General features: G+C 43.3%; 1 protein-coding gene across 6 annotated transcripts in view; it reads right to left on the bottom strand.

The window, feature by feature from the left end:
• The window catches only part of slc66a2 (solute carrier family 66 member 2), a 47,372-nt gene that overhangs the window by 17,205 nt on the left and 17,686 nt on the right, over positions 1-12,481 (bottom strand). The window lies entirely within an intron of this gene.

The following is a 12,481-nucleotide window of genomic DNA, read 5'->3' as shown; positions in this document are numbered from 1 at the left end:
CGGGAATACAACCCATGGTCCCTGGAGATGTGAGGCTGCAGTGCTAACCATTGTGCCACTGCGCTGCCCCCTGGGCAAAGTATGGAAAAAAGATTTCAGCAATTGATGAGACAAAGCATGGGTGGAGACAGAAAGCGTAACAATTATGGAAGGAGGTGGCTGTTAAGTAAATTGTGGATTCTGGCTGGAAGCTCAGTTTGTGGATAAACAGAATGCCAATGCTGCAAAGAGTTTGGTTCAAAGTGAGACAGCAACTGGGGGAAGGTAGGGGTTAGTTTGTGGATGTGTGAAATTACTGGCTACTAGAGGATGCGTTTGTGGAAGGCAGTGAAGATGCTGTATTTGGTTTTCATTATGATTGAAGTAGAGAGATTTACTGCTCATCAAGGACTGAATGTCCCACACAAGTAGAGTGGAATCTTAGCCATGGCACTCTGTTCCTGGCAATGAAAGGGGAGCGCGGGCCACTCCCATTCGCTCGCTTTTTTTGCTGATACCCACACAATTACAATTTGAAATGCTGGCGACATATACGGGAGGCACACGTGATCCCAGATGAGGCACTTCAGCAGTGAAATCCGCCATTGGCTGAGGATGCAGTGGGTGTAGGTGGGGTATGAAAAGCCTCCTGGATAGACAGATATCAAGGCCACTGCTTTCCTGTGCAACTTCATTGCCAATACCGGAAGATTCACTGAGAGTACAAAGGTGGCAAGGGTGCTTTTCAAATTCAAATTTCACATGTAAATATTTTACACTAAACTGGTTTCAATTTATTCATGCACAAGCATCTTCATTCATCAAGACTGATTTAAGTCTGGAAGCCACATGTATTGGCACGCGTAATCGTTAGCATCCTTTCCTGGTTACAGAGAGGTCCGGGACATTTCTTTATTGTGGAAGAAACAATGTTGTGTTTTTACATTCACTCTTAATAGTATTGAATATTCATGTTACCATTTAATGTTGAACTCATCACTCTGTGGGACAAGGCTAAACTTGGCATCCTCTAGTAGCCAGTAATTTCACACATCCACAAACTCTCTTTGTTAAACTTCGATGTCCAAAATCACTCTCAACTTGGATAATACAAATAAAAACAGAAGATGCTGGGTAACCTCAGCAAGTCCAGCAGCGTATGCGGAGAGAAAGTTAACGTTTCAGATCTAAACGATCCTTCAGCAAAACCACAGAAGGGTTGTTTAAATTTGAAACGTTAACTCTGTTTCTCTCTCCACAGATGCTGCCGGACCTGCTGAGTTAATCCAGCATCTTATGTTTTTATTCCAGATTTCCAGAATCCACAGTATTTTCTTTTTATTTGAATGGATGATTCAAATCTATTCAGCTTCTCCATACAACTCAAACCATCAAGTCCCGGTAGCATCCTAGAAAATCTTTTCTGGACTCTTTCTAGTTTAATAATATTCTTTCTATAATAGGGTGACCAGAACACAGTATTCCAAGTATGGTCTTATCAATATCTTGTACAACTTCAACAAGGTGTTCCAACTCCCATATTCGATGTTCTGATCAATGAAACCAAGCATGCCGAATGCCTTCTTCACCACTCTGTCCACTTGTGGCTCCATTTTTAGGGAGATATGAATCTGTAGATTTCTTTATTCTGTAACTCTCCCCAATGCCCTACCATTAACTGAGTAGGTCCTGCCCCGAATCGATCTACCAAATGCATCACTTCACCATGTTCCACAAACCCCACTTCCACAAAACCCTGCCCTCACCTGTAACAGGCTTCAGCCTCCTTGCAAGCCACTTGTCTTCCTGCTTGCCTCCCTTGGGCCATAGGGTTCAACGAGGAAAACCCACTGACCTGGGGCACAAAGCCAACAATGTTGCATGCCATCTGTAAAACCAGAATGAACTTGGTGCCATGAGATTTCCATGTGCCAATGACTTTACCACGCAGTTAGCTCACAATTAAAAACAGCTTTAGAATAGTGAGTGTTGAGAGTATGCAAACATATCACAAGTGGGAAACCACCACGGGATGGCATGAGGCTGGATGCCACCCAATCAGGCCATTACCTTGAATTTCCAAATCACAGAATCCCTTCAGGGATTCTATGGGTCAACCAGAGGCCATTTGGCCCATCAAGTCTGCACTGACAACAATCCTACCTAGGCCCTCTCCCTGTAACCCCATATGTTTATCCCGCTAATCTCTCTAAACTACGCATCCCAGGACATCAAGGGGCAATTTAGTGTGGTCAATGCACCTAACCCACACATCTTTGGACTGCGGGAGGAAACCGGAGCACCCGGAGGAAACCCACACTGACAAAGGGATTCTCTGGGAGGCAAGAGAAGTGATTGCAGAGCCTCTGGCTCTGATCTTCAGGTCGTCGTTGGCCTCTGGTATAGTACTGGAAGATTGGAGGTTAGCGAATGTTGTCCCATTGTTTAAGAAGGGGAACAGAGACTTCCCTGGGAATTATAGACCGGTGAGTCTCACTTCTGTTGTGGGCAAGGTTTTAGAAAAAATTATTCGGGATAGGACTTATAGTTATTTGGAGAGTAAAGAATTGATTGGAGATAGTCAGCATGGTTTTGTGGCGGGTAGGTCGTGCCTTACTAATCTTATTGAGTTTTTTGAGAAAGTGACCAAAGAGGTGGATGGGGGTAAGGCAGTGGACGTGGTGTATATGGATTTTAGTAAGGCGTTTGATAAGGTTCACCATGGTAGGCTTCTGCAGAAAATGCAGATGTATGGGATTGGGGGTGATCTAGGGAATTGGATCAGGAATTGGCTAGCGGATAGGAGACAGAGGGTGGTGGTTGATGGTAAATATTCATCATGGAGTTCGGTTTCGAGTGGTGTGCCTCAGGGATCTGTTTTGGGGCCACTGCTGTTTGTAATTTTTATTAATGATCTGGATGAGGGTATAGTTGGGTGGATTAGTAAGTTTGCTGATGACACCAAAGTCAGAGGTGTGGTAGATAGTGATGAAGGGTGTCATAGTTTGCAGGAAGACTTAGACAGGTTGCAGAGCTGGGCCGAGAGGTGGCGGATGGAGTTTAATGCGGAGAAGTGTGAGGTAATTCACTTTGGTAGGAATAACAGATGTGTCGAGTATAGGGCTAACGGGAGGACTTTGAATAGTGTGGATGAGCAGAGGGATCTAGGTGTGTGTGTACATAGGTCCCTGAAAGTTGGGAGTCAAGTAGATAAGGTTGTTAAGAAGGCATACGGTGTCCTGGCGTTTATTGGTAGGGGGATTGAATTTAGGAGTCGCAGCGTCATGTTGCAACTGTACACAACTCTGGTGCGGCCGCACTTGGAGTACTGTGTGCAGTTCTGGTCCCCACATTATAGGAAGGATGTGGAGGCTTTGGAGAGGGTGCAGAGGAGGTTTACCAGGATGTTGCCTGGTATGGAAGGGAGGTCCTATGAGGAGAGGCTGCGGGATTTGGGGTTGTTTTCGCTGGAAAGAAGGCGGCTAAGAGGGGATCTTATTGAAACATATAAGATGATTAGAGGTTTAGATAGGGTGGATAGTGATAGCCTTTTTCCTCTGATGGAGAAATCTAGCTCGAGGGGGCATGGCTTTAAATTAAGGGGTGGTAGTTATAGGACGGATGTCAGGGGTAGGTTCTTTACCCAGAGGGTGGTGAGGGATTGGAATGCCCTGCCTGCTGCAGTTGTAAATGCGCCTAGTTTGGGGGCGTTTAAGAGATCCGTGGATAGGTTTATGGACGAGAAGGGATTGGTTTAGGTTAGTGGGTCATTGTTTTGTAACTGGTCGGCGCAACATCGTGGGCCGAAGGGCCTGTTCTGCGCTGTAATGTTCTACGTTCTATGTTAACCTGCAAACTCCACATAGACAGTAACCCAAGCCAGGAATCGAACCCGGGTCCTTGGCGCTGTGAGGCAACAATGCTATGCCAGCGTGCCTGAACTCACTGTCGGGAAAGTGAAATTTCAGCTCCCACCTAATAAAGTCACCATGCCTAACACATTTTTCCGTTCTTGAGGCCCCAGAAAATCTCACCTCCCTACCACTGCCGTAGCCTGACAACACAGAAACTGTCATTCCAAAGGGCAGCATGTCATGATGTGTGTCACTGAACTTTCACATTATATGACAAGGTTACTTCACTATATCCACCAAACTATGAGAAGATGGGAAGAAACAGGAGTGTGATTGGCCATTCAGCATGTCTAGCCTGCTCTGCCACATGGTTAATCTGATTGTGACCCTAACTCCAATTTCCTGTTTGTCGGCCCACAAGCTTGTAGTCCAAAAGTCTGTCTCTGATTCAGCCTTGAATCTATTCAATGACTTAACCTCGCTGCTCTCCACAAAAGAAATATCAAAGACTAACGGCCATCTAAGAAGAAATTCCTTGCTATCTGTGACTGAAATGGGAGACCCCCTTATTTTGACACCAACCTTGGAAACTTCTGACCTCCCAAACTTGGCTTTTGTCATCTTGCATCACTTCAAGAATGCAAGTGTGACGACATGCTTTGAAAGTCTTCAAGAATCTCACCATAGTGCAGAAAGAATTTCTGTAATCAGTTTCTGTGATATGAATGATGATTTTGCTGCTTCCCTTAACAATTAAAAAGATCCATTGCGGTCCAACTCATAAAACGCAATTTAGGATTTGATGAAAGAAAAAACTCGTACCTAACTGCTGCAAAATAAATTTGAACAAAGACTGAACATTGCAATGTAAAAAAAAATGACATGAAGCATTAGCTAAATAAAATGTTTCCTCCTGTCTATTAAATAGGCTGACATTTTAAACAGCTTTCCTTTAATGCCTGGCTTTTGTCAGTAGAAGTTCCATTAAAGGGATTTACGTTCAAACAGTAGCAACTCAGCTCTCCTTGTTCTCTATGTTTAATTGGGCTGACAGTAAAAAAACAAGTGGGAGTGAATTGTGCAGATGTACAGCTCAGGAGAAGTAGTTATATTGTGCGTTTTCAGTGAGGTGAAGTCACCACAGTCTTCTCCGCTTGACTGGTGGTGATTTTAACCTGTGGATCACCACACCTCAGGCATGGGGCAAGACTGAGAAGGTAGGGCCTTCATGAATAACCTCAGTCAAAATGAGAATTGAACCTGTGCTGTTGGCATCGCCCTGCATCATGAACTAGCTGTCCAACTGATTGAACTAAACCAAGCCCCCACTTGAGAACAAGATGGATCTACCTGTTCCTATGATGTGGAGATGCAGGCATTGGACTGGGGTGGTTCACAGTAAAAAGTCTCACAACACAATGTTAAAGTCCAACAGGTTTATTTGGAATCACAAGCTTTAGGAGCACTGCTCTTTCATCAAGTGAGTCACAATTTAGGCCCACAGTCTCTGGAATTTAGAAGAATGAGAGGAGATCAAATTGAGGTATACAAGATGATAAAAGATGTGGATAAAGCAGATGTGGAGCAGATGCTTTCGCTGGTGAAGCATTCTAGGACAAGAGGTCATAATCTTAGGAAAAGGGGTAGCAAATTTAAAACAGAGTTGAGGAAAAACTACTTCTCCCAAAGGGTTGTGAATCTGTGGAATTCGCTACCCCAAAGTACGGTGGATGCTGGGACAGTGAATAAATTTGAGGAGTTAGATAGATTTTTTAAATTGGTAATCAGTTGAAAGATTATGGGGAGAAGGCAGAAAAATGGGGATGAGGAGCATATCAGCCACGATCGAATGGTGGAGCAGGATCGTGGCCAAATGGCTTAATTCTGCTTCTGTATCTCATGAACTTATGAGCCTGATGAAGGAGCAGCGCTCTGAAAGCTCGTAATTTCAAATAAACCTGTTGGACTTCAACTTGGTATCGTTAGACTTCTACCCGGTTCCAGGCAGTGATCTGTTTTTTTTAAAGAAATCAACAGTAATAAATGGAAACTTCCCTACATTAGTGTTCATCCCGCTTCTAAATAATTCATATTTTGCAGTTCAAACTTTAGTACAGCAAATAGAAACTCCAATATCTCAAAACTGGGTGAAAAGAAACAAGAAACTCCCAGATTTGATCCTGACCTGTGCTGAGCTAGCTAAACTAATCGCAGTTGATGCTGTCTCCAATATTTTCCAATAGGAGATTGGGACATTAAGTTAGACTTTCAGGCTCAGTGTTACAATGCATTACTGTCCGTGTATAATGTCGGACAGGGAAGAGCAGGGTCTGAAACTCCTGGTCAAACAGGCTACTGACTGTTGAGATGCTGACAATAATAATAATTTAGGAAAGAAAATATCTTTCTGTTGCACAGTGAACATTTCAATAAGTTTTTTTAACATGGCCTTATAGGATTCTTATAAAGCTAGAGGTGGAAAAAGCTACAGCTGCTCCTGGATCTCTGAAGGCTATTATCATTTATTATGTATGTTTGATGTGTACGCTTAGACATGACTGGATTCTGTATTAATCCAGTGCATTGAAATAGGCAAACCTCATTTGCTGCTTCAACAGCAGGTCTGTTCACAAGATGCAGCAGTTATCATCAGTTTGATTCTCGGCTTGGGTGACTGTCTGCGTGGAGTTGCACGTTCTCCCTGTGTCTGGTGGGTTTCCTCCAGGTGCTCCAGTTTCCTCCCATGGTCCAAAAGTGTGCAGGTTAGGTGAACTGGCCATGCTAAATTGCTCCTTGGTGTTAGGGGGATGTCAAGGGGATTAATAGGGTAAATATGTGGCGTTACAGGGATAGGGCCTGGGGGGATTGTTGTTAATGCAGGCTCGATGAGCCGAATGGCCTCCTCCTGCACTGTAGGATTCTATAATGTTTGAGTTGAATTGAATTGTTTTATAATGGTCACATATTAGGTTACAATGAAAAGTATTGTATTTTTGGGTTGGTTTTCCCCAACGATGGCTCGTTTCAGGGCAAATTGATGTTGTAGGAGGTCCCAAGAGCCGTAAGACCCCTCACTTGTTCGAGCACAGGAACCAACTCTTGTTTCAGGCATGGGGAATGGATGATTCTTGATTGCTGTGGTGCTTCCTGCCTGCCATTTTGGAACCTTAGAAGGCCACACAGTGCTTGAAAAAAGATTGTGGCACAGATCAATTTAACCATCGCAGTCTATACTCACAATTGAGCAAATGAATCATAGAAACCATACAGTGCAGAAGCAGACCATTCTGCCCATCGAGTCCGCACCTTCCGATCATCCCACCCAGACCCTATTCCCTAACCCCATGTATATAGCATGCTAATGCCCCTTAATTTATACATCTTTGGACAACGAAGGGGCAATTCACCATGGTCAATCCATCTAACCTACACTTCTTTGGAGTGCGGGAATAAACTGGGGCACCCGAGGAAACTCACGGAGACATGGAGAGAATGTGCAGACTCCACACCATCAGTCACAAGAGGCCGGGGTTGAACCCATGTCCTTGGTGCTGTGAGACAGCAGTGCTAACCACTGTGCCACCTTGCCGCCCCTAAAACCACCTCACAGTTCTGCTAGAATTAGGGAGGGTAGTAATAGCACTTCAAGTGAAGTCCATTTGCTAGTCGAACAATGACTTGGCCCTGTCTACGAAGTTACAGGCAAATCTCTAATAGCTGGTAATGACTGCAATTTCGCAATAGATTTTATATGAAAAAGCTTTTAGATCATTTGAAAGTTTACCCAGTGCAGTTTCCTCCAGTTTTCTCTTCAGACACTGCCGTAACTGAAAGAATGCTGCTATCCATGCTGGAATATACTTTAGCTGCAGGGAAGGCTAATCTGCAGAACTGCAAAGGGCCCCGGCTGAACATTTGTCCAAGTATATTTGGTAAGCGTTGGCACTTTAAGCACAGTTTTAAGTCAAAACTTGAAAAAGAACCAAAATAGTCAAAATTTTGTTTCAAGCAACATTGCACCCATTTTTGATAAATCAGTTTTTCATTTTATATCGACAATTAAAATGTATTTGTAATGTCCACAACATCTGCCTGAATAAAAATTATGTAGCTACTTAGATTTATAGCAATCACTATCAAACACTGACCTCTACAGGGCCAAGACTGCATTATATTCTTTTTACAAAATTTTCCATGATTTATTATAAAAGGTTTATTTATTAGTCAAATGCAAGGCTTACATTAACACTGCAATGAAGTTACTGTGAAATTCCCCTATTGCCACAGTCCGGCACCTGTTCGGGTCAACACACCTAACCCGCATGCCTTTCAAAATGTGGGAGGAAACCGGAGCACCCGGAGGAAACCCATGCAGAAATGGGGAGAACGTGCAAATTCCATACAGGCTGTGACCCAAGCTGGGAGTCGAACTGGGTTCCTGACACTTGAGGCAGCAGTGCTAACCACTGCAGAACAGAACCATAGAATCCCTGCAGTACAGATGAGGCCATTTGGCCCAAGTCTGCTCTGACTCTCCAACAGAATATCTAACCCTGGCTCTCTCCCCCACTCTATCCCTGTAACCCCACAACTTTACGACGGCTAATCCACCTAACCTGCACATTTTTGGAATGTTCAAAACCGGAGCATCCCAAGGAAACCCATGCAGACACGAGGATAACGTGCAAACGCCACACAGTCACCCAAGCTGGGAATTGATCCCTGGTGCTGTGAGACAGCAGTGCTAACACCGTGCTGCCCTTTACTGAAGATTGAAGCTTCATTGACTCCCATTCATTATTATAATTTTGCATTAATCGAGATAGAAATTGCATTTCTGCTAAATAAAGTTTTGTGCCAAAAAACATAGCCACATGTTTGAAAGACTAATTTCAAAGCCCAATATTAAATCATCTTATAAGTTACCATTACTTTGACCATATTTTTATATACTGTGCTGTGCAATTTGCCATTATTTCAGCAAGTAATCTTGTGCTATTTGATGGTAAAAATCAGACACCAAATGAAGGCATCATGCAACTTGGCAAACCTACAGAAAGTATCATTTAAGCGAAGCGTATTTGTTATGCTATGTTAATGCCTTGAACTGTCTTCAAGTTTCAATGTTTTGTAACCTCTCTAGAAGAAGCCTTATTTAACTATTTAAATCCTCATCAGTGCATAGGCTGGAGCACAAAATCTAGGCTGACACCCCATTGCAAGACTGAGGGAATACTGCACTGTCAGAGTTGCCCTCCTTCAAACGAGACATTTAACAGTGGCCTTGTCCACACTCTTAGCTGGGTGCAAAAGATCGCACGAACCACATCAAAGAGAAGTGGGGCCCATGTTTATCCCTCAACCTCTATTACTACATCAACTTATCTGGTCATGGATGCAGTGTCATTTGTGGGACCTCTCTCCACACTAACTGGCACCATCCCCTATGTTACAACTGTGACTTTCCTCAGGAAATTAAATGCGTTGAGTGTACACAATCAAAACCGGTGCTACAACACGGGTAGCACATGTGACCCATGCGCACATTCCTAAAATGGCCAAGTTTACTTTTGTGAGGGACGCACTGCTTGCTATTAGACTTCAAGGTGGAAATCTTATCCTGGGAAACACTGCATATCACGAATAAAATCAATTCTTAAAAGGCATCTTCTAAATACAACACAAAGAAATTCCTGTTGAATCAAAGTCCATAGTTGCTCGGTCTCTCATTTCTAAATGCTAGCAGTAAAGAGGGGTTTCACACACAAAAAAATCACAATTATTTTACATTTACCACAGAGCAGAACACTGAAGCAAGAACAAATTGAACAATACAAAGTAAGCTTTCAAAGTACCCCTGATTGTATTACCAACAGCAAATATATCCCTTGCTGCAAAAAAGATGAGGTTCGGCCCTCAAACTGTAAAATAATCAGATGTTTTATTACCTGGAACATCTCAGAATAACTATTCCATACTTGTTTTTTTGAAGTGTATAATTTCAAATTGGGGTCCCCAATTCTACCAGGACCCCAGGCATTCCCAAGTCACTAGATTTCCCTACTTATTGGCTTAATAGCATATTGTTTCTGTTGCCATACACCAGTGAAAAACATTGTGTAACAGTGACAGTCTTTGGGAAATCAAGAGAACCCATGAATTTGCGTCAATATTTACAAGACTGGTTGGTTTGAATAGCTAGTTATGTCAGAGATAGAGGGTTCAATATTAACATAAGAACATAAGAAATAGGAGCAGGAGTAGGCCATTTAGCCCTTCGAGCCTGCCCCGCCATTCAATAAGATCATGGCTGATCTGTTGTGGCTCAGTTCCACTTTCCCGCCCTCTCCCCATAACCCTTAATCCCCTCTCTTATCAAGAACCCATCAACCCGCTTCTTAAAAATATTTAGCGAGGCAGCCTCCACCACTTCAACGGGCAGAGAATTCCAGAGATTCACCACCCTTTGAGTGAAGAAGTTCCTCCTCAACTCCGTTCTAAACCGCCTCCCCCTTATCTTGAGGCTGTGCCCCCTAGTCCTACTGTCTTTTTTGAGCGGGAAGAGTCTCTCCACCTCTATCCTATCCATCCCATTCATCATCTTATACGTCTCAATGAGATCTCCCCTCATTCTTCTAAACTCTAACGAGTACAAGCCTAGTTTATTCAGCCTCTCCTCATAGCTCAATCCCCTCAACTCCGGTATCAGCCTAGTAAACCTCCTCTGCACTCCCTCCAGGGCCAAAATATCCTTGCGCAGGTGCGGTGCCCAAAACTGCACACAGTACTCCAGCTGCGGCCTCACCAATGCCCTATACAGCTGCAGCAAGACCTCCCTACTTTTATATTCAATCCCCCTCGCTATGAAGGCCAGCATCCCATTCGCCTTCCTGACCACCTGCTGCACCTGCAAGCTGGGTTTTTGCGACTCATGCACAAGGACCCCGAGGTCCCTCTGCACCGTCGCCTGCTGCAGTTTTTCGCCACGTAAGTAATAGTCCTTCCTACCATTCTTCCTACCAAAGTGGACCACCTCACACTTGCCAACATTAAATTCCATTTGCCATTTCCTGGCCCATTCGCCCAGCCTATCTAGATCCTTCTGCAGACTCTCCACACCCTCCGCACAATTTGCCTTTCCCCCAATCTTGGTGTCATCAGCAAATTTCGACACCCTGCACTCGGTTCCCTCCTCCAGATCATCTATATAAATGGTAAATAGCTGAGGCCCCAGCACCGACCCCTGGGGCACCCCACTAGTCACCAACCGCCAATCCGAATAGCACCCATTGACCCCCACTCTCTGCCTCCTATTTGACAACCAATCCTCTATCCACGCTAACACCCTACCCCCAACTCCATGTCCCCTGACCTTCTGCAATAACCTTTTGTGAGGTACCTTGTCAAACGCCTTCTGAAACAATGATAAGCAATTAAAGAAATCATTCATGCAATGCTCATGACACCATTTATTGGAGATGGCTAGGATTTATAGATTGGGTGCATGGTTTCAATGAGCAGTCTTTCATACTATAGTGCACAATTCAAACCTGTAAATCCTGAATAAGTTCATGTGAAAATTTCCATTGACTGACTTCATTGGAATAGATGACTGGAATGAGTTGGGTTTTCCCACTCCCATCATTTTAAACACATGATTCATTGCAACAATAAAGAAAACGCACACATGTAAATTGTGTCACAATGCAGCAGGATCAATGAAGACTGCTACTGATAGCAACCCCTGCTGTATCAAGACACTGGGAAGGGTTAACAGATTGGAACATCACAAAATAAGTCTCGCTTCCTGGCTTTCTCCCATTTCGTCACATTCTCAGTAGCAAATGAGCTCCTTTAGGCAATAAATGAAAGCAATACAATGGAGGTTTCAGCTGAAGGACATATACATGATGTCCCAAGGAGTAACACACAAAACTCGGAGGATTATTGAATTAATAAGGAACTATAGGTAAGCGGCGTAGGTAACAGCATCAACCAAGACAGACAAATGTTTCAAAATATCTGTTCAAATATTAGCCTTTGTAGAACAGTGTGAAACATAAGAATAGACCTATGGTGCCCACTAGCCTGCATCTTTCATCGACTGAGTCTGGTTAATGCTTCACAAATGCCAAGCTTTTTCAAAATGGTTTCTCTGAAATGTTGAAAATTTATGTGATCTTAAAAATTGGGATTTTAATTTTTTTTAAAGAAAAGCCTACAAATGATGTTTTCCATATTTAACACGCAGATACAGTCACTTTGCTGCCTCAACCAACATATTGTTAACTGGCTCCATGAAAATAACATGGCATTTTCATTTTACCATATTAAAATATTCATGCACTAATTTCTCGACTTTACTCATTGTTCCACCAATTAATATGTTATTCTCCACCAATCTGCAGACTTTTACAGGGAGTTGACTTATCAGAAAGGTAATTTATGTAATTATCTGCATAATGGGCAGCACGGTGGTTTTTTCCCCCTGTAGACTGCTGCTTCACAGCTCCAGTGAGCTTTGTGACAGCAGTCTACAGGGAAGAAACAAATGTCATGATAGCCCTTCTTAAATTGAAAACTCTGTCATCTATGCTTGCTAAACAAAGTTTAAAGTTGCCATCCTTTGTAGCCAGACCTGCTAATGT

Source organism: Carcharhinus amblyrhynchos, chromosome 8 (genome assembly GCF_965287045.1).
Source record: "Carcharhinus amblyrhynchos chromosome 8, sCarAmb.v2.hapA, whole genome shotgun sequence".
NCBI classification, from domain to species: domain Eukaryota; kingdom Metazoa; phylum Chordata; class Chondrichthyes; order Carcharhiniformes; family Carcharhinidae; genus Carcharhinus; species Carcharhinus amblyrhynchos.
Note: the sequence above shows the minus strand (reverse complement) of the source record. Positions and strands in the feature narration are given on the sequence as shown.